This window comes from Falco cherrug (genome assembly GCF_023634085.1).
Source record: "Falco cherrug isolate bFalChe1 chromosome W unlocalized genomic scaffold, bFalChe1.pri SUPER_W_unloc_1, whole genome shotgun sequence".
NCBI classification, from domain to species: domain Eukaryota; kingdom Metazoa; phylum Chordata; class Aves; order Falconiformes; family Falconidae; genus Falco; species Falco cherrug.
The window spans coordinates 4,060,662-4,083,451 of record NW_026599288.1 but is presented as its reverse complement, the minus strand read 5'-3'; the positions used below and the strand labels follow the sequence as shown (position 1 = coordinate 4,083,451).

General features: G+C 36.6%; 1 pseudogene; it reads left to right on the top strand.

The window, feature by feature from the left end:
• Window positions 1–22,790, top strand: part of LOC129734136 (F-BAR domain only protein 2-like) — a 78,720-nt pseudogene that overhangs the window by 7,247 nt on the left and 48,683 nt on the right.

Below are 22,790 nucleotides of genomic sequence, written 5' to 3'. Positions count from 1 at the left end.
TGCTGCTGCTACTTTGAACATAAGAATTTCCATTCTGGATGAACTTAGTGATATGTCTGCTTCAGAAATTTGTCTTATTTGATTACTGACGTCATATAATGTATCGGAAAGATACTTGTAAGAAGCTAATTGAGGACCTGTTTCAGGGAAAGTTTCTTGCAGTAAAAGCTGTCTAAAAAACCCAGCCTTTGTTTTTTGGAATTTTTTTTATCAGAATTTCAGGTTTGGCCTGAAATAGATCTCAACAACGAATTTTTTTAATAATTTACACAAATTTCATTATGGATCTGGCAGGTTCTCAGTAATACTGACATTTACAGAGTTTCAAAATGAGTTGAAGTGGAGAAAATGACACAAATCTTTCTAATAAGTGAAACAGGTGAATTCCAGAGCCCATGTGTGATGGGCAGTCTTCTGTTGGAAGGACTGCACAAAGCAATGAATGTTGTGTTTCAAGAATCCCTTATTCCAGAAGACATATTATGAAGTCAGACAGAGTTCCAGATTTAGTGGATGGATATCACACTGTTGATGTTTAGTATGAAATGTTTAGGGCTTCACAAGCTGCTAAAAAACTATTTTTTTAAAAATTTCAAAACTGCTTAACTGCTTTTAATATTGACTTATAAAAATTTGCATTCTTGTGAGTGCCTGGATCTTTCCTTTGAAACCTGCTTTAATTCTTAGAATCAGTCTTTTTTTTTATAGTAGTAAGTCATAGAATTAAGTGGTACTTCACCTGGACACACATTTAATTTTATTAGTTTTACATATGTTGTGTTTTGATTTATCGCCATACTTAGATAAGAAGCAGAGTGAGTGAGCAAGCTTCTGATCTTCTCTATGTTGTGTTCTTTGGGCATACTCCGTTTTATTCATACTGATGATCCTAAGGTGTGAATGGGTAAAAATAATTTGATGCTATATCTGTCTTGGATTCTTTTCTTTATTATGGTGACATAAATAAAACTTGACAGTTCATTCTACACAAAATTACTGGTAAAAATAATGTGGTGGTCTAGTTTTTTTCACTCTGTCAGCTCCCTCAAATGAGATTTTAAATGCGGTGTGCCTTTGCAATCAATAAATAAAATACTTGGACCTTTATCCACATTAAAAGTGTTTTAGCTGAAGTTTCTCCTAATTAATGTAGTGATTTGGCAAGGAGGCAGCAATAATTTTTTCCCCCAAGTAAACAAGCTTAAGTAATATTTAAGACTAAAGATTAATGACCATCTAGGAACACATGAGGATCCATGTGGGCACTTTATCCTCAATGAGAGATCAAGAAATGTAGTTTCTCTTCTTGTGAATAGACCAGGGCGTACCAAAGAGATGTGTAGCCATCTTATCTACAGCATTTTGGTAAATTATATGAAAAATTTCAGTTCTAGTTAACATACTGAGATTCACTAGAATCTTAGCACTGCATTTTAATTTATTTGACAAGGCTTCAGTATACTTCCTTGAGAACAACTTGCTCTGAGATTGGAAAATATCTGTCAGTGATGTAGACCAGCAGCAATAAGTTCAGTCTTTTCCAGTGATCTTTTCCCTGTCAGATATTAAACCTGGTATCCTATCTGTTCCATTGTGTTTTCTTTAGCTCTGCTTTATTGATCCATCTTGGTATGTCAGGCTGCCATTTAAAAAAAAAAAAAAAGTTGAATGCCAAATAGATGCTTCTTTTCAAGTCAAGGGTGCATCTCTAATCAATCAGTCTAAGCTAGTAGTAGTTTGTGGCATATAGTTTGTAATGTCAAAGACATAGATGGACTTTAAATATTTGGTGTCCTCACTTTAGTAAAAATGTTTGAGTGTGTCAGTCTATTTCCCATGAAATAAATACGGTTCAGTAGCACACATTTTTCTCATGTGAATCAAATTCTTGATCTCAAAAGAAATTGTATTGGGCAGTACTTCAACAGTATTTTACAACAGTCTGATTGTCTTGACCATATCCTATTTTGCATCTTTATTGCAAATAAATTAAGATGTTGCACACAATTATTTGTTCCCTTCCTGTAGTCTGAATATTATTTTGTAGTGCTCTTTTTTTTGCTAGAAATATGTAAATGGATGAGCAAGATTCATTGAGTCTCCTAGGTCTAGTGTTTTTATGCCCTATTTACACCTGATTTTCTCAGCAGTTTCCTATGAAAACTAAACTTACGTATATTTACAATTTCTTCACATCTGCTGTTCCATTCCTTCTGAATGTATTGGCCAGTTTTATTCAGATGTGGAGATATAGGAGAGTGAAAACTGAAAATTGCTGGCTAGGTAGAGGAGGCACATCTGAGTTGGTGATATTACTTACAAGAAGTTAGAGTACTTTACTGTCAAACAGTACATACAGTTGACAGCTAATCAGACAGTATTGCTGGAGTCTCCAGACTAGCCAGAATATTTGCTTTTTTATGGGAGTGGCATAAAAAGAGAAAAGATGGTTGAGTGTGGATGTACAGACTGCTTAGGGCACAAAGGACATGTCTGTATGAAGTCAGTCTCCATTAGTTGTGCTGTTCAGAATAGTGTTTTGGTCATGTACAGCTTTATCAGGGAAGAGTGTTGTTCCCTTTTCTCCAGCCTTAGAAACAGTAATAATTAAAAAAGAAAATTTGTCTAGGACATGGAAAAATGTTGGTTTTATTATAGTCAGCTTAAGCATTTTAATGAAAATCTTTCTTTCAAAATTTCTGTAAGAACCTTCTGAAATTTCAAAGTTTCCTCTGAAAAAATGAAACTGAATATCCCTAGAAGGAGCCAGAAGGTTTCCCCTTTGACTGTGTTCAATTAGTCAATACCAATTAAACTTTCAACTGTGGTGTTTCACTTTTTTATTTTTGAGTATTTGTTAATGGTCAAGTACTAAAAGAACTGAGGCTGTTGGATCTATGGTTCTTTATTGCCTTTTGTCCAGATATTCTGCTACTGTGAATGGGAAAGACTTGTTCAGTCAGTAGCTGTTACTTTCTGGGAGGTTCAGATAAATCTCCTGAAAGAGTGAATTTTGTGACAGGCAATCTGTTTGATATTAGTAAATCTTGGGTGTGAGACAGGATATCTATTTGCTGAAAGATAGGTATATTAGTTCTATTCTTGATAAAGCATGTAGAAGTTATGTTTTTTAATTATGGTTTTGTGTGTTTTGTCTTTAAATACTAGGAAGATTTTTTGTAGGTGAACTGTCTTGTGTTGGCGTGCATTTTAACACCTAAAATCTTTACATGTAAAACCACTGTGGTCAGCTAGGAACTGAATAGGTATTGTTGGCTTTTCTCCAGAAGTCTTTCAAACACTTTTCTGCACTGGTTGTCTGTAAGTGTCATAAAAAAGAAACTCCTTGATCAGAAGAAACTGGCAATGCACACATTACTGTTTCAGTTTAAATATTTAACAGATTCTAATCAAAGACAGATTTTTAAATCAGTGAAAATTAATTTACTCAGGTGTTCATAGTGTGCTACAGTACATCAGAATGCTCTGTGAAGTCAGTTGATAAAACAAATATAGATATACATGCACAACTGATCACCAACAGCATATTTCAGTTGTTGGTGTTCATAACTATTGTATGTTGATATGTAGTAACTTGGAGAATTCCAGTTTTGTGGAGATTGCTCATCTAAGTATTTTGTAAATTGCTGCAGGGAGAGGTGTGGGTTTTGGTCAGAAATCTTGTGTTTAAAAAAAAAAAAAAAGCATTGACCTCTCAAATCTAGAAAACTTTGATAAAAGCTACTGATAATTAATCAAAATACATTGTTCATCATGGTAATTAAAAAAAAAATAATCAGTGTCTCTTCTCTGTGTCTGTATGTATGTGCTTGTTGCTGGGCAGTGAGCAAGAATTCCAAACCTTGAGTCTTAAACTTTTTCAGATCATCAGGAATACTTGTATATGGGGAAGGAGGAGAAAATTTTGAATTTATTTATTTCATGATGAATAACTAGTTGCTTGTAGGTGAGATTTAAAATGTAATTGAATTACTGCATTTTACAACTTAATCCCCTTCTCCAAATGTATTGTCTGGATTGTTATTTTGAAGTTCAGTAGGTTTAAATACATGTTCCTCTGTCAAAGTTCCAGGTGACTGCTACTACTTTATTTCATATTTTCATAAGAAAATGCTTTTTGCTTGGAACGTGTTGCTGTAAAGGAGGAATAAAAACATCTGCCTCAGCAATAAGTGGTTATAGTAATAGTAACTTAAGAGAACAGTGAATTTGTTATCTCCCTTTTTCCCTCTTCTGCCCCTGAATAAAGGCATTACAAAGAAGAAAAGAAATTGCTTCAAGCTTTTGGATTTTCAAGAAAGATAATTACATTATTTTCTCAAATCCAGGATGTTTCTAAATCTAAGTTGATGCTACATATTGAGTATTGATTTAGGGTGGAAAATTAGTGTGTATCTTAACCTTAATAATAGGAGGGTGAGGAAGACTGATGAGGGAAGGACTTCCAGGGGAGTCACTGCCATGATATTTTGTGTGTGACTGCTGTTCCATGCCAATTGCCCCAGCATGGGTTCTAAGGAGGAAATCTGTGTGGACCCTTGGATTTTGATTCTCCAAAAGACAAATAAATATGTGGGTTTGAATGCAGGAAAACATAACAAAACTTTATGTAGGTAAGAATTTATCCAAAAGAAATCAGAATGTATTGAGGGAAACTTTTAAAAATATAATTACAAGCAGTAGAACACATTTCATTATACATGATTTAACTGTGTTTTCCAAACTCAAACATCACTATGCAAATGTTACCGAAATCTCGGAATAAAGAATTTATCAACACCAATGTGATGCAGATAAGCAGACACTTCTTTATTAACGGCCGGGTGTGCGAGTGAGTCCTCTCACGATCAACGCACACCAAGCTTCAAAATCATACACCATATATAGAACTTATTCATACATATTCATTAAGTATTCATGCATAAACATAGTATTTCCCGAAAATCATTAACATACTCTTCTCCCATATCCGATTCTGTGCAGTAAAGGTTAGAAAGGTCTAGAAATGGGTGTGGGGTACTATTTGGGTAGGTGGTACATTGGTCGGTGGTCGTGATACCCCCTGCCAGAATTACCTTTTACCTACATTCACTGTTTCTTGGCAGGTAACTATGATTTGCTTCATTCAACTCTCCCCAGTTCCCATTAATTCTACATTCTGACATCTCAATACATTCTCCTAGGCTACACGTAAACACTGTATCCAATCATGCATTCAATCGTGAAACTGTTATCTAAGTTCTAAACATTCCTACTAGGTGATTCTGACCCTTGGTATGGGCTGTACAGAGGATTTCATAGTAGCTGTCGGTTGCTATGCAAACACAAATTCCACTAAAATATTTCTTATAACTCTATATTCCTAATCAAATGTGGTTAATTAATTCTAACTAATAGCAGATATGTAACACAAAGAACTTTTTTTTTTTTAAAAAAAATATTACTAGACAGGACCCCACTTTAATGTGAACAAATGTGATTCCTCAGTAAGCAATCACTTTGGGTTTTTTTAATGTTTTAATTGCAAATATATTTGATCTCTGTTATTTAGACAGTTAGGTGTGTGATTGTGTCATTAAAGAATGTTAAAGGCAGAGGGGAACAGCAGAGAGTATAGGAAGGAATAGTCTTTTGCAAGTCTTGAGCCCTTATGTTTTATTTGTTTCTATTCCCTGCAACATTCTGTCACAGCATTATTAGATTGTTTTTTTAATATACTTCTGTGTTTTTGCATATAGTTTTTGAGGGGCCATTAAAACAGAGATATTTTCTGTTAAAGTAAAAAGTCCTGTGCTTTGTGCTTTTAGAATGCATATTCATTTGTCTTCAAATATCTTCAAAATTTTGATTACACTTTTGATTGCTTTCTTTGACAGGGCTATGATAGAAGAGACTTATTCAAGGTCAATGACAAAACTAGCCAAATCAGCTAGTAATTACACACAACTTGGGTAAGTGTGAATGAGAGAATTAACTGCATACATGTTAAGAATCAAGTTAGATTCTGAGTATTTTATTGATGATGTTGAAGGTAGCATAACTTTGCCACTTTATAAAAATGATTGATAGTTCTTCAGTTACCATGCAGCTATAACAAAAACAAGATAGTTGTCATGGTTTAACTCCAGCCAGCAACCAAGCACCACGCAGCTGCTGGCTTGCTCCCCCCACCCAGAGGGATGGGGAGGAGTATCAGAAAGGAATGTAAACCTCGAGGGTTGAGATAAGAACAGTTTAATAGGTAAAGCAAAAGCCATGCATGCAAGCAAAGCAAAGGAAAGGAAGGGATTCATTCACTACTTCCCATGGGCAGGCAGGTGTTCAGCCATCCCCAGGAAAACAGGGCTCCATCACGTGTAACGGTTACTCGGGAAGACAAACACCATAATGCCAAATATCCCCCCCTTCCTTCTTCTTCCCCCAGTTTATATACTCAGCATGACGTCATATGGTATGGAATACCTCTTTGGCTAGTTTGGGTCACCTGTCCTGGCTGTGTCCCCTCCCAATTTCCTGTGCTGCTCCAGCCCTCTCACTGGCAGGGCCCAAGGAACTGAAAAGTCCTTGACTTAGTATAAACATTACCCAGCAACAACTAAAACCATCAGTGCCTTATCAACATTGTTTTTACACCAAATCCAAAACACAGCAACTGCACCAGCTACTAATAAGAAAATTAACTCTATCTCAGCCGAAACCAGGACAATAGTACAGTTCTTTATTCACAGTTTTAAGAAAACACACCAACAAAGCATCCAACCCCCCCAAACCAACAGCAAAACCTCTGTGTTTAAGGTTGAGTTCTTTTCAGACACAATAAAGAATGTGACTTTATATTTTGTGCTCCCAAGCCTATGATAATTATTTTGAAGAGAGAGCATATGGCCTGCAAATGTGGCAGTGAATTTTTTATTTTTACTTTCTCAAGTGTTATCTCTGTCTTCTGACATGTTAAGAATGAGACTTCAATAGATTTATTCCATAGTTTATTTAAAACTTTATACATGGGATATATTTTAAAAAATTGAATTAGTAATGGATGGTGTTTTCATTAGAAACATTATGCCAACAACTCAGATTTCTTAGATGGGCTAAAGGTTATTTTTATTTGTAGTAATTACAGCTGGTAATATGGAGAGCTTTCATCAGCGGATAATTTGTTACCAGTTGCTGCTCTTCAAAGGTTATGTATCTGCATGTTAGTTTGAACATCAGTGTTCAAGGGGTATGCATGGTATTGATTTTTCAGCAGCATTGACCTGGAAACTGAGGTGGGAGTGTATTTTTAATATAGCTGGAGAAATCCTTTCAGTATAGAAATCTGAATCTGAGGAATGACTTGTCTCCCACTTTACCATATGGTTAATCTTGTGACTGTAATGATGTAAGACAACTGAAAACTTAACTAGCCAGGTAATTTATGGTTTCTTTTCACTATTCAAGTATGCACATAAAAATACTTGTACACATTAATTTTTTTTAACTGCTCTTGCATCATCTTTAGGAATATCTTTTGTCATTATTATGTGTTGATGATGGAGAAGAATAATTTTGCTGCATTTTACTCATTAGAGTCAATACAAGTAAAACATAAACCACAGAAAAGTTAGGTAGGATTCCAAGTATACTTGAAATGTTTAATAAGAACATAATTTATAGCAGTTGTTGAGGTTTTTGTTTGCTTCAGTTTTAGGAATGGAGCTGAAATTCTGTAAGCATGTCAGTTATACTTCAGCACTATTTAAAAAAAAATGTAGTCAACTGAAAGGAAAAACTACAGGTGAGCATTATTTTTTATTTTTATTTTCCCCTCAATCTAGGACATTTGCACCAGTTTGGGATGTTTTCAAAACCTTGACAGAAAAACTAGCAAACTGTCACTTGGATCTTGTGCAGAGATTACAAGAGCTAATAAAAGAAGTTCACAAGTATGGAGATGAACAAATCAAAACTTATAAAAAGGTTATTAACTTTTTTCTTATGTGAGACCAATGATTTGTTAATGTTAAAAGTAAAATGGTTTCGTTTTGACAACTATGTGATATTTGGCAGACTAAAGAAGATGTTTCAGGAACATTGGAAGCAGTGCAAAATATTCAAAGTATCACTCAGGCCTTACAGAAATCAAAGGAAAACTATAATGCAAAGTGTGCCGAACAAGAACGTCTGAAAAAGGAAGGAGCAAAACACAGAGAAGTTGATAAGGTAGTTCTATGACATCTTACAGATCAACAGCACAGTGCATTTAACACATTCGCCTTGCATTAGTAAGTGAAATGCTCAAAAAGGGCTGAAAGTATTGTGGCTATTTGATAACGTGCATGATACTTTGTCTAGTTATGTTTTGTTTATACCTCTTTATCTGGTCTAACTGCACAGCACTTCTAATTCTTTATTATGTAATTACCTGCATCATGATAATTTTGTTCAGTGGCTTTTACAGAAGTTGCATATAATCATTTCAGCTTCTATTATGGTTTTGGATGAATTTTCTTAAGTAAATATGCAAACACTCAAAGCCTTTGTAATTGAATTGAGGAGTAGGAAGTTTTGTATTGTCCCCTCAAGTGAGACAAAGTAGCTAATTATAGGAGTATTTGCAGTCTATTCCATTGAGATAAAAAGCAATTAACATTACTTTCAATGCTAATTCCAATAACATGGACCAAAATCCCAAGGAATGAGTAATTTGATGTTGCATTTAGTACTGTCCTTGGGTCATGGGGGAGTTTGATCCATTCACAGACTCTACAGATGGCACATTGGCAGGGACCTCTGGTCCTTGCTCAGGAAGGATCACCTAGAGCCAGTTGCCCTGGACTGTGACCAGATGGCTTTTGAAGATCTTCAGGGGTAGAGATTCCACAATCTCTCTGGACAGCCTGTTCTAGTGCTTGGTCACCCTCACAGTAAAAATGTTTCCTGATGTTCAGAGGGAACCTCCTGCGTCTGAGTCTGTTGCTTCTGGTTGTGTCACCAGGCACAACTGGAAAGAGCCTGGCTCAGTCTTCTTTGCAACATCCCTTCAGGTATTTACATGCATTGACAAGTGTTGCAGAATGGCTGTGTGATCATGGCCATGACTCCCTTAAAGATCTTTGTGAAACAAAGTTAGCGTAAGTTAGCTGAAGCAGGCCTTGCAGCTATGCTGAGGCATGCTGATAAGGAAGCTGAGAAAAACACTGACCTTGTGCCTAATGTTGTAAATAACTTAGAGGAATTCGCGTAGACAAGAGAGGAAAAAAAATATGTAGCTAGCTATCCGCAGAAACCGCAAGTAGGAGGACGTATGAAAATGTAACCCTTTAGAGCTTAGCCAATCAGCAGATGACTAGTAGGCATAATTAACTGGAACTGTATATAAGACATAATCGCGCCGTAATAAATCGAAGCTTGCTTTATCACTCACATTGAGTTGGCTGCTTGCTTTCCCTCGCTCGTCAAAGTGGCGCCCGAACAAGGGACCCCTAACCTTGTTCTTCACCGGACAGCGAGGACGGAGAAGCACTGGTAGCAGCGACCAGAGAGCAGAAGATCGGCTGATGCTGGCATCGTACCCGATCCGTGCTTGAGCCCAGGATAATTCAAGAAGGGGTTCGCCGTCCGTGAGCTGCTACCCAAGGGAAAAGGCTGCAACAAAGAGGACTTTAACGAGTGCACAATGGAAAAAGAGGTAGCGCTAGCACTTTTACAATGCTTTTTAGAAAAGCGGGGAGTAGGCCCTTTAAAAGATCTGTCCGGATTAATTACTATGGGTAAAGCAAAAGGATATTTTGCAGATCCTGAGCATATGTTTGAAGTAGAAGAATGGCGTAATTATGGGGATTGTTTATGGGATTTAGTAATAGATGATGATAAGGCAGCAAAAAAATTGATGAAATCATGGCATGAAGTAACTAATTGTATAAAAAGATATCAAGCAGAAAAGCGCCTTGCTGCAGCAGTAACAAGCCGACTTGCAAGCGCAGATCCTAATGCAGGAAAAATTATGCCATGTGAAAATTACATTCCAATACCCCCTTTATCACAAACAGTGCCCTCTGTACCACCTATAGAGCCCACTGCACCACCTCCAGACCCTTCGTGTCCTCTGCCACCCCCTCCGGCAAAGTAGCCTCGGGGGGGCCAGAGGGTGGGGACACATCTGATGAAAGTGCTGCTGAGGAAGAAAATAGCAGTGGGCAGTCAATACAAAATTCAAAAAAAAAAAAAAAAAAAAAAAGAACAAAAAATACAGTAAACAAACTGGTGTGTTCTACGTGCATTAATTGGCAAAAAATAGCACAAGAAGCAGCTGCTCAGGGAATATTTGATATTGCTGAGCAAGTCAACCCCCCACAAGCTTTCCCTGTAACGTATCAGATAAATGCCGCTAACCAAAGACAGGGAACCTGGGAGGCTTTGATTGGAAAATATTGTCAGTTACATAGTACAGTGAATGAGTCAGGCCTCCACAGTGAGCCCATCAGATATACCTAACTTTATGAAAGGGCCGTTATTGTGCCAGTGTATTCTGGAGAATAGTAACAGTTACACCAAAGGCATTTTAGTAACCCTGCCCTTAGATTCTTCTGTAGAAACAATGCTAGAGCGAATGAGTTGGGTGCCAGTAGGTCAGCAAGCCTTGCTAGTGGAAGCAATCCAAGCAGTAGGGAGAGATTTAGTGCAAGCCCAAAGTCAGGCTTTTGCAGCGCTTGCGCCTCTGCGCCCCCCTGGGGCTACCGCGCCCCCAAAGCCAGCGACCACCACACACCGAGACTTCCCCTGCTATCGATGCGGGAAGCCAGGACATACCCATGACCGATGTCGACAACGTCAAGTGTGGTGCCAAAATTGTCAGCGAGGGACCCACAGCACCAACGTCTGTCGGCAGACGGGAAACGAGAAACCGAGCGCGAGGAGCCGCAGTGCGTCGACCCCAATCGCGACTCCTGTCACCTTCACGACACCCCCTCCAGGAGACATGACCAACTCTTATCGGCAGACACCGTGTTACAACCCGCCACCCGAAGGAGCCTCGGCCTGGACCTGGCAACAGCAGTAGATACAACATTAATTGACAACCGACCACAAAAAATCGCAACTCGTGTCCGAGGACCTCTGATAATTAATGGACAAAGTTATGGTGCTCTATTATTAGGGCGGTCTTCTGGTAGTTTGAAAGGGCTGTTGTAAAGTGTGTTGCTTATAGTAATAATTGTTATCATTGCACTCGTATGTTTAAGCTGTGCTCTCTCTTGTATTCAAAAATTACTCGAGCATGTAACTGCACAAGTTTTGCTTGCGCAAAGAGAAAAAGGGGGAAATGTTGCAGAATGGCTGTGTGATCATGGCCATGACTCCCTTAAAGATCTTTGTGAAACAAAGTTAGCGTAAGTTAGCTGAAGCAGGCCTTGCAGCTATGCTGAGGCATGCTGATAAGGAAGCTGAGAAAAACACTGACCTTGTGCCTAATGTTGTAAATAACTTAGAGGAATTCGCGTAGACAAGAGAGGAAAAAAAATATGTAGCTAGCTATCCGCAGAAACCGCAAGTAGGAGGACGTATGAAAATGTAACCCTTTAGAGCTTAGCCAATCAGCAGATGACTAGTAGGCATAATTAACTGGAACTGTATATAAGACATAATCGCGCCGTAATAAATCGAAGCTTGCTTTATCACTCACATTGAGTTGGCTGCTTGCTTTCCCTCGCTCGTCGCAGACAAGATCTCCCCTAAGCCTTTAATTCAGGCTGAACAGTCCCAGCATTCTCAGCCTTTCCTCCTAGGATAGATGCTCCAGTCCCTTCGTCTTTGTGGCCTGTTGCTGGACACTCTCTAGTATGTTCGTACATTAATAGCAAGAGGAGGTCCAAGGAAAACATTGGACCAATACTTGTTGAAGATGGTCATCTGACTAATAGGGATGAAGAAAGAGCAGAGGCATTCAGTGGTTTTTTTGACTCTGTCTTTAATATTGATAGGGAGATAGGCAGCCCAAGGTACGAGTTGGAGGACCATGAGTGTGGGAACAGTGACTTTCCATTTGTGGACACTGAAATTGTAAAGGATTGGCTGTATCAGCTGAACGTTCACAAGTCCATGGGGCCTGATGGGAGTCAGGAGCTGAAGGATACTGAGGGAGCTAGCAGATGTTATAGTAAGACCCCTCTTGATCATCTACCAAAGGTCTTGGGAGTCTGAGGAGGTCCCCACTGACTGGAAGCCAGCCAACGTTATTCCAATCTACAAGAAGGGCGTGCAGGAAGACCCAGGAAACTACAGACCTGTTAGTCTAACCTCTGTACCTGGAGAAATTATGGAAAATGTTATAATGGGTGCTATTGAAAAGCATTTAAAGAACAATGCAATCATCAGGCACAGTCAACATGGGTTCACAAAGGGAAAGTCCTGTTTAGCTAATTTGATATCCTTCTACAATCAGGTCACCTGCCTGGTGGATGAGGTTTTGCTGGATTTAGTAAGGCTTTTGATACTGTCCCTCACAGCATCCTTCTGGACAAGTTGTCCAACTGTGGGATGAGCAGGTACATGCTGTGCTGGGTGGAAAACTGGCCAAACAGCAGGGCTCAAAGGGTTGTAGTGAATGGGGCTACACCTGGCTGGTGACAGGTTACCAGCAGAGTTCCTCAGGGCTCAATTCTAGGGCCAGTCCTGTTCAATATACTTCTCAATGATTTGGATGCAGGAGTTGAATGCACCTTTAGTAAATTTGCTGATGATACCAAACTGGGAGGTGCTATTGACTCATGGGATGAGAGGCCTTGCAGAGAGATCTAGATAGATTTGAGCATTGGGCAATCAATAATGGCATGAAATGTAACAAGAACAAATGCTGGATTCTGCACCTGTGACAGAGTAATGCTGGGCACAAGTCTAAATTGGGAGAGGAGTGGCTGGAGAGCAGCCCTGCACAAAGGGATCTGGGGTGCTGGTTGGCAGCAGGCTCAAAGTAGTAGAGAAAAGAGGTTATGTTTCCTTGTCTCTACTGATGTTGTCTCTTTTTAGATCTTGATAACTGAAATGGAAATAGGCAGAGATATCTGTGTAGGGTTCTTGTTAGAATGGCCTTAGTGCCTGTTGTACTGCTGGCTTGGTGGAGCAGATAAAAGTTGGTTATTATCTTGTCACTGATGACAAAAGTGATCCTGTTGACTGTGTTCTGATTGTTTTATCATTAATATAAATTTAGCTTTTTTCCTAGCTTCTGCCTGGACAGTCAGTGTTGGGTTCTAGACACGAATTGGAAATGTGTGGGATGGCAGATGTTTTCCTGCAAGTTTATTAAAAATACAGTTTTTCTGAATTCTTGTAAATAGATTGAAATTTTTCAGTACGAAAAGTTGACTTGATGGAAGGCTTGCTTTTAAGATGTAACTTTGCAGTCCCTTGTCTAGTTGGAAAGAAAAAAATGTTCAGTTTGACTAATGTTTAGATGGAGAAGGGAGAAAGAAAAATGGCCTTTAGCCTGTACTGCTTTACTGTTTTATGCATCTTTCCTAGGTAATTTTTGTTTGAACAATTAGGACATAGTTTAATGCTTAGCTAATGCTTCAAAAATGTTTCCAGTAGGAGCCGGCAACTGTGACTTGTCACATCTCTTCAGTCATGTTTTTATTCAAATTTACATTTGTAATTTCAGAAACATAGTGACAAATATTATGTTAATTTAATTTTCCTTTGGCAGAGAATAGGTTTATTACTTCTAGCATAACATGAAAAAGGTTTTTTTTATCAAAATCTGAATAGTTGCTTTATCAGAAAGCAGGGGATTTGCATCAATATGTTAAGAACCAAATATTTGGCGAAATACTTTATTGAAAAATTTGAGGAGGTATCTGAGAGCTTACAGCTTTCATTGCAGCTGAAAGTTAGTGTAATTTCCTGTGTTTCTCTGATATGTTAACTTCTCTATAATGACTTCACAAAAAACCCCTGTTGATTGATATTTATTCTTTCAGTTACTGTAAAACTTGCTAAATAGAGTTCTAACAATTACTGCACCTGAGAATAGACATATAGTGTTTTCAGAAGAGATTACTAGTTAATCATACAGTGTTAGTGTGCTTTATCATTTTGTCTTGCTCAGGAGTTTTTTGTAGATGTTTCAGCATGTAACAGTTCTGCTCATGGTTAAACATGATTACAAGAGACAACGTTTTGTTTGTGTCAAAATCCCATGTGTATGGGGTTTAATTACATAATGCTTTACAAAAAGACTCATTTTTTATGTCTTTTAACTTGGTGTTTCCTTCCTTTTCAATAATTGTTTGCTTTGCAATAAGATGATTCCAAACTTAATTCTTTTTAAACAATTCTTTTTAAAACCAGGTGTTAGTCGAGTACCTTTTACTTTTGGTAAATGGTGTTTGGGAATCAAGATAGGACTGTGTTTTTCTTGGGAACTCCCCTATGTGAATGTGCAAGAGTGAGAATAGTGAAGTGAAATTCAGAGCAAGTAGCTGATGGGTTTGATACATCCTGTCATGCCATCCTTAATGCCTGAAGGATCCATATTCTTAATACAGTGAAGTATTTTTCAGGCTCTGTTATGCTGGGTTTAGAGGACTACATGAGCAAGATCTGCTTAAGCTTTTTCTGTAACTGGAAAAATGGAACTATAGCTTTGGTTCTTCTTCCTTTGAAGTCCTGGTTGATGTTTCCCCCAGGTGGACAAGTGCTAACACTATACTGTTACTCATGATTTTCAGTTATTTTTCTCTTGGAAATCATAGAATATAACTATTTTTCCAGAGGGCATCTTTATATTAATTCATCTGAAAGTTGTAAAGCTGACCACTATCTATTAGTTGCTGCAAGTGAGAAATAGTTGCTGTTTTTACTGTGGGACAGATGACATTCTTTTGAAAGAGGGGAGGAAAGCTATTTGGAACTAGAAAAAATAGTAAATATACAACTGTCTTTACTGATGTCATTAATTCAGAAATCTCAATGGGATAAAGTAGGCAGGTTGAACACAAGCTAGAAAAAAGCTGAATTTCAAGGCAGGTCACTTATTTTAATTGTCTTTTAACTTGGAAATAGAATCAGTTTTGAAAAACTTAATCTCATGTTTGTCATGCTGTAAACTTTGAAAATAATTTTTTCATTACCAAAACAAATCGCCTAATTCAGTTTTTTTTTTGTCCATGTAATATTAGGATTATCCTTTATTTCTTTTTGTCTTTTAAGAATATTAAGCTCGCAAAGAATGTTTTGGTTTATTAGCAACAATTAATGAAACAAATCAATAAATTATAAAGCCAAAAAGGACTATTATAAACAACTGAGCTGCATTAATCTTGCCATCAGTATGTTCTGCATTAACTTCACTTTTAGATATCTCTTAATCTTAATTTCCATTGATGTGCCACCTCTAATTTTGAATGTCTTTTCCTTTATATTTCTTCCTTCACTTCTAACAGAACTGTGCCACCTTGTGGTTTTTACCATTAACTCTTTCAGAATTTCACTAACTCATCTTTGCTCTGTATTCTAACTCTGCTTTCTTCCTGCTTTCTCTTGCAGGTCTAAATATTTGACGTGAGCTAATTAGTAAACTTCAGCAATACAATTTTTGAAATATTTATTTCAAAACAAGTATAATTTAGTCATTGCTGATAAGGGGAAGGGATTTAAATGAGGTAATTGCTTTCTTACCTTTTTCTGTGGTCTATGTATAGCTTTAAATAGAAATATTTAATGGCTTGAATCAGAGTTGTTTGGTGGTGAAATTTTGTTATGACAATTCACTGTTTTGATAGGCCGCTGAATATTTTTATAGGTCATCCTAGGGTTTCTTTTATTAGTGACTTTAAAAGCCTTGGATCAGATTGGATGTGTGACATTTAACACTTTTTTTGTATTAATTATAGGCAGCAGTGAAATTGAAAAAAGCTACAGATACCTATAAACTATATGTGGAGAAATATGCTGTGGTTAAATCTGTTTTTGAACAGAAAATGACAGAAACTGCACAGGTAAGTGTTATATTAACAGTTAACTTTAAAATAAGTGAATATGTTCTATTTTACCTCTGTGAAGATATCTGAAATCAAAGCTTTTGAAAAATTGGTTCAAGATAGAATGATCTCCATTGAAAATTGATATGAATGGTAATGTCAGATGTAGTATGTTTGAAGGGCAAACGTTGGCTATGTATGTTGTGATGTCAGTGTCCTTGAATGACACAGTTGAACACTAGTACTCTAGAAAGACTTTTAGAAGAAATTTTTAGGAAGAAAACAAGACGAACTTTTGGAAGTATTGTAGATGCATTGTGATCATGTGGGAAATACTATGAATTGCTGGTGAGCCAGAATTCATTCATAGGAGGTTTAAAACTGGGATCCATCTTCTTTTATTATCATTTTGGCAAAACACTTCAGTAATAGCTTGTTAAATTCTTTACAGGGTTTATTTTAGGTTGTCAAAAGCCCCTACATATATTAAAATTTTTGGGTTTTTTTAAGCTGTTTTAATCTGTATTTCAGAGGATATCAAGTTATCTGTATGATTTCATATTCTGCTGCTTGTTATGTTTTAAAGTTTCTTTTTCAAATTTGTTGACAGCAGACTTCTTTCTGCTCTCAGTTCTCAAAAAGCAAACCTTACTGTTTCTGCTTTTAGTAGTAATATTTAGTTGAGGACTAGTTGCCATATGTATTTGTATATGTTTCTTGGTTTAATAAAGCTTTTACAAGATAAAAATATTTTTTTTAGTTGAAGATTCTTTGTTCTCTTTGTTAGTTTCAAAGATTAGTTTTTAGGCATAGATGGAATTATTAGAGAGATTCAGTCATACATTCCACATAGAAGTGGAAAAGTGTTAGGGTTTTCCTTAACTCCTTGGAAATTACGATTTTGCTGTATGGGGATTATGTAGGCTGACATGTAAAAAGCTGCCCTGTCCTAAACTATAAACTGCTTTCCTACTTTAAAAACTTCATTAGAACTTTATCTACTTCATCTCTGGATAGATACTCAACACAGCTGTTACAGAAAGGGTATCAAATACATCATGTACCAGAAGTCTTCCCTCCCACCAACACCTCCAGTTCAGGCACTTGTGACAAAGTGCTCAAGCATGTTACTGCAAAATTCTGCCTTTGTGACTGTTACATTAAGAGTCTTAACATCCTTTCATTGAAGAATGTGCGGTAAGCATCTTTTTGTGCAGTATCCTAACTAGGTTCTGGTTGGAAGAGTTGTACTCCCTATGCTTTTCTTTTCAGTTTGGGTTAAATTTGGTTAAGTACATTATTTTTTTCTAATTTTAAAAATATATGTGACTCAAACTTTTTTATTGTGTAGTGTAAGACAGTGATGATTGCTGTTATTCAGTGGTATAAAAAAAGCTTTATTTAAAAAAAAATCGCCAAGAAAATTAATGGGTACCATGGTCTGGGTTATAAGGGCTGCTGTACTTCTCTGCTATGTGAAGCTGTGTTTTAAATTGGTATTGTCAAAACTAGAAGTTGTCCTCTTTCCATGCGTCTTCCTTTGTCAAGTGTTTGTGCAAGGTATTACCTTGTAGAATTAATTCAACTAAAACTAATGTATTAAGTCTGGCTTTAACCCAGAAGAGACATGAGGTATGGTTTGTTGAGAGATCACACAAGCATTTGTGTTGGCGCAAAGGAAGATGTAATGTGGTACTAAGGGTAGAGACTTGAATCTTTAAGATGGCTTAATCCAGGCCATGTGGCACACTTACTTGAATGTATGTCCACCTTAACATTTATGTCTGTTGCCTTAGCGTTTTGTCTAACTTAAAATATTTATGTATCAGTTACCTCTAGGCAGTTTGATTGGGATTAGCATTGGCATGTGTGATTCCAATCACTTGAGAATTTTGGGACTAGGCAACATTTTTAAATTTAAATGTATCTGTCCTGTTTCTGGCTTGGATAGAGTTAATTTTCTTCCTAGTAGCTGGTGCAGTGCTGTGTTTTGGATTTGGTGTGAGAACAATGTTGATAGCACACTGATGTTTTTAGTTGTTGCTGGGTGATGTTTATACTAAATCAAGGACTTTCCAGTTTCTTGGGCCCTGCCAGTGAGAGGGCTGGAGGGGCATGGGAAATTGGGAGGGGGCACAGCCAGGACAGGTGACCCAAACTGGCCAAAGGGATAATCCAGACCGTAGAATGTCATGCTCCGTATATAAATGGGGGGCAGGGCAGGGCAATTGCTGCTCAGGGACTGGCTGGGCATCAGTCAGTGGGTGGTGAGCAATTGTATTGTACATCACTTGGTTTTTTGAGGTTGGGGTTTTTTTCCCCTTGAGTTTTAATTCCCTCTTTGTTATCTCCCTTTAATTACTATTATTATTATGTTTTACTTCAATTATTAAACTGTTCTTATATCAATCTGCTTGTTTTACCTTTTTTTTGGTTCTCCTTCCCATCCCTCGTGGGGGTGGGGGGTGATGAGCAAGCAGCTGCATGGTACTTGGTTTAACCCCAGTCAGCAACTATGACAGTATCTTAAAACAATTCCTAGAAATGAGCATAATATAATATTAACAAAAGAATCTTTACCATTGAAGTGTAACATTGCTCCTGGAGAGCTTCCACAAATAAGGTGGAAGCAAATTGACATGTGAACACATACTCCTGTTACTCAATATAGTAACTTTTTGCAGTGTTCCTGTTAATGTCACTATTGTAGTTGTTCAGTAAGTGTTCCAGTAATTCCATTATTATGTGGTATGGATAAATTGTAGTGCAGCCTGACTCTTGCCGCAGACCCTGCCTTTGATACAAAGAAATCAAGTAATACCAGAAAAACACTGAACTCTTCCACATATTTGTTTCAACCTGTATACAAGCGTGGCTCTTCTGGATCTATCTAGAATAACTGAAGAAGTTCCTGCCCTGTTTGTTATTTACTTTGCTCTGGAAGTTACTGAACCCCTACTGAAATAGATCCTGTGAATGCTTCTGATCCACTTAAGAGCAAGTTGTCAGGTTGCTTTAAATCTTTAGTTTTACAAAAGCTGTCTGCTGTTTATTCCTTACCTTACAAGAGACTGTGTTTATAGCAGTTGACTTAATGCTCTCTGAAACAACATTACGAAAAAAAAATAACAAATATTAGTTTAATAAACTGACCTTGCTAAAACTATACTGCAAACTTTTCTCCAACAAGCAAGAAAGCTGTGAGTAATGAAAAGGAGTTCTTGTTTAGAACTCACAGAAGATAAACATGAAGAGTAATTGAAATGGACTTTATTGTCAGTGAATTAGTGAAGGAAAACATAGGGGCTTTCAGCAAGCAAATTAGCTGGGCTTTTCATAATGTCTTAAAAATTCATTTGAACAATTCACTACCACAAAAGAATGAAAAAAGGTAACAGCTTATTTTGTATCTAGAGACAGAATATGAAGATGCTTTTTGTTCAACTTTGTGTTATTAGGTAGGCATTAGGTATTTAAGCTGAGATGTAGAGAGAGGAAAAAAAAATCATCTTTTTACTATACCAGGTGTTATGACTGGGAAAATGTGACCATACTTTTTGGGCTATTTTTGTTTTGCAATACAAAACTGATACAAAGTTATCTCTCTCTACAAACCACACTTGTGTAAATAACCTTGGTTCCTTAACTGCAACAACTCTTTTACTCAAAATTTAAATTTTCACTTAATGGACACCCTGAAACTCTTAATATCTTCCATAGCTATCCATATTGGAAATGAAAATTGTAATTCTGCCAGTATAAGTCCTATCAGTGTAATTTGTTTGACATATAATGGTGTAGCTGCATCTACAGTTTGATTGGGGGGGGCTACTTTAGAGATGATGCAGTAGGAAAAATAACACTTGTGAATATGTGGAAGTCCACTTCTGATTCAGTCACACCTTATATTATCATCATTTGGAGTACATTTCACTTGAAATATACTAATTCTGGGAAAAAATAAACGAACAGCCTTAATATTCTCAGCTGTTTCAGTGCAAAAACAGTTGGCTTGGCTTAAATCTGTCTTAGGCTGTTCAGATAAAATTTTTCTCAGGATGTGAACACCTTGAATTGCTGTGACTTTATTCTAGGTAATCATGTAATAATGCCCTCACTTAACTGTCCTCTTAGTTAAACTCCACCAGTCCTGTTGCATAAATTTTACATATTTTTCCATTTTTGTCATTTATTGTCTTACCTGCAATTATCAAGTGATGTGGCTTGTGATATGTGATTTTGAGAGGTTGGATTTAAAAACATTATCTTCCAAATCTTCAATTGCAAATCGTGTTTTGGGTGGTTTTTTTCTGCAATAAACATGGAAGGGTTTTTTGTGATTAAAGATGTAGGAAAATATAATTCACTTTGTTGTGTAGATATTGGATTTGGCGGAAATTCTTCATGTTGAAAGATTTTTGAGTGAGACTATAGTTGTATTATACAATTGCTATGCACTTGTTAAGAAAAGACATCTCATTTACCAGTTATTCCACCTTCTTGGAAGCTTTTTTTATAATCACATAGCACTGTTATTGGAACGGATTAAATAGCTGAAAGTGCCAAGTTATTTGAAAGTCAGTCCTGTCTTAACGAGAAGTGCAGTTGACTGGATAACTTTGCTGTTGAGCAGTCTGCATATAAGTAAAGTTCAAGAATGAGTAATAATTCTTCACATTTTAAAACTTACAGGAAAATGTACATATCTATAGAAAGGAATAATACTTATTTAAACTGTGTATACAGAGTTAGATAGATAAAGATTCTGTTGATGATTTTCCGTTTTTATTGTAGCTTAAAATGCTAAGAATTGACTTGCATTTATTGGGTCATTAATATTACAGATTCATTTCAGTATGTATTTTCAAAATGGACTGATCTTTCAAACGTGAAAGTAAACAATTTGGTTGATGATTATATCTACGATATGAATGATGTGGTTGTATTATAGTACCTAGATAGCTTTAGTCTGATCTTTGTGTTATGTACTGTACAAGGTCAAGGTGGCTTTACTTCTAAGACTGAATCTTAAGTATAAAACAACAAGAAATAAGGAAACAAGAGAAGGGGGTTGCTGTCCACTGACATAAGGCAAAAAATAATTTAAAAAAATCTCTGAATGGCCAACTGTTTTGATATGCATTATAGAGAAGAGTTTAAAGGAGAATGTTTTGCGGAGTTTTATGGGGAGCTCAAACCAAACACAAAGGAAGTGGCATTGGCATAAGCTCAAAAGTTGACTTTGAGTTTAGGTAAAAATTAGGTAGTGAAAACAGGCTGGTAGAAGAACTTGTTGTGTACAGGTGTTGATACCCTGATAGTGATTGAGAGCAGGTATTATAGAGATGGACCATAGACTGCTTTGAAAGCAAATTAATATAGTTTCTGTAATCAGGTAGTCAGTAAAAGAAGTAATGTCATAGAATAGGCTACAGAGGATGACCATCTCCCCTGTAATTAAGAGGAAGGCTGCTTGAGAACAAAATCATTTAATCTGCTTGATTGATTGGCTAGAGAGGCATACAAGTATGGCAAAAGAAAGATTGACAGTTTAGAAGTTGAGATATTTGACTTGTCTGTATGGAGTTGTACTTGTTTGTGAATCAGAGTACCAGGAGGTGTGAAATGTGGAGAGATGGTCTTCAAAGAACCCTGGAAAAAATTGGAGAGAGGATTAAGTGGTGCTCCAAAGTTTGGACAGTTACAGAAGTCAGAAGAGAACTAGGACAGAGCAGTTGTAACCACAGATTTCAAGATTATTATGGTTGACTATTGGGAGGGTGGGGATAGTTTTACTTCTGATCTTTGGCTAGAAAGGGGTCATTAGAGATGTTGGAAAGGGTTTTAAAATGGATAATGGGTGTCAGGTGGAAGCCTGGGTAAGATGGAACAGGAGCACAAATTCCAGACTGCAAAGCTTTTATACAGTGAGTTTAAAGATAAAACAAATTAATCTCATTTAAAGAAGCAAAGGATATAGATTTAACTGAAGAAAGAGAAAGCATGTGTATATTGTGAGCAGGAAGAGAGGGTGATAAGGAGGAGGTGCAAAACAGATCCAGAAATAGGATTTCTGGGGTTAGATGAAACAGAGACTCTTCAGTTATGGAAAATTTATTTTTTAAAAAACATCCTCAAACCCTATTTTCTTTTGGTAGAAATAGGTCAGGCTTGTTAGAAAAAACCAAACCAAACCAAAACCCAAAAACCCCACCATCAAGACAGATGAAGGTTTAAAGAGTAAGTAAAAAAAGTTGGATAATGGTTCTAAAAAGGTAAAGTACATTATTTATAACTGTGAATTATGCACCTTCCTTTCTTAAAAATTGTAATTACCATGATCAAGATCTGAAAAAAAATATTGCTTTTCTGCTTAGTATATTTAATTATTAAAATTTAAGATTTAGTGTTTCAAGAATTATTTTGATTATGAATAATTGCTTGTGTTGGTTTACAGAAATTTCAAGACATTGAAGAAACACACCTTCTTCATATGAAAAAGATTATAGAATCATTGTCAAATACCATAAATAAATTAATTTATAAATAGGAGAGGTAACTTTTATATTATTATTTGGATCATGCTACATATTTTCTTAACTATTAAATGAAGCATTTCTTACTATGTTTGTGGTAATTAAAGATCACATCTTTCAAATAATGATAACTTTAAACCCATGTGAGTAGGAGGAGATAAACAGAAATGATCCACAGAATTCAAAAGATATTCAAGCAGATGTGGGTTTTTTTTGCCACAGGTTTCAAACATTATGTGAGTACTGCACTTGTTTGAGATGTTTGAAGGAG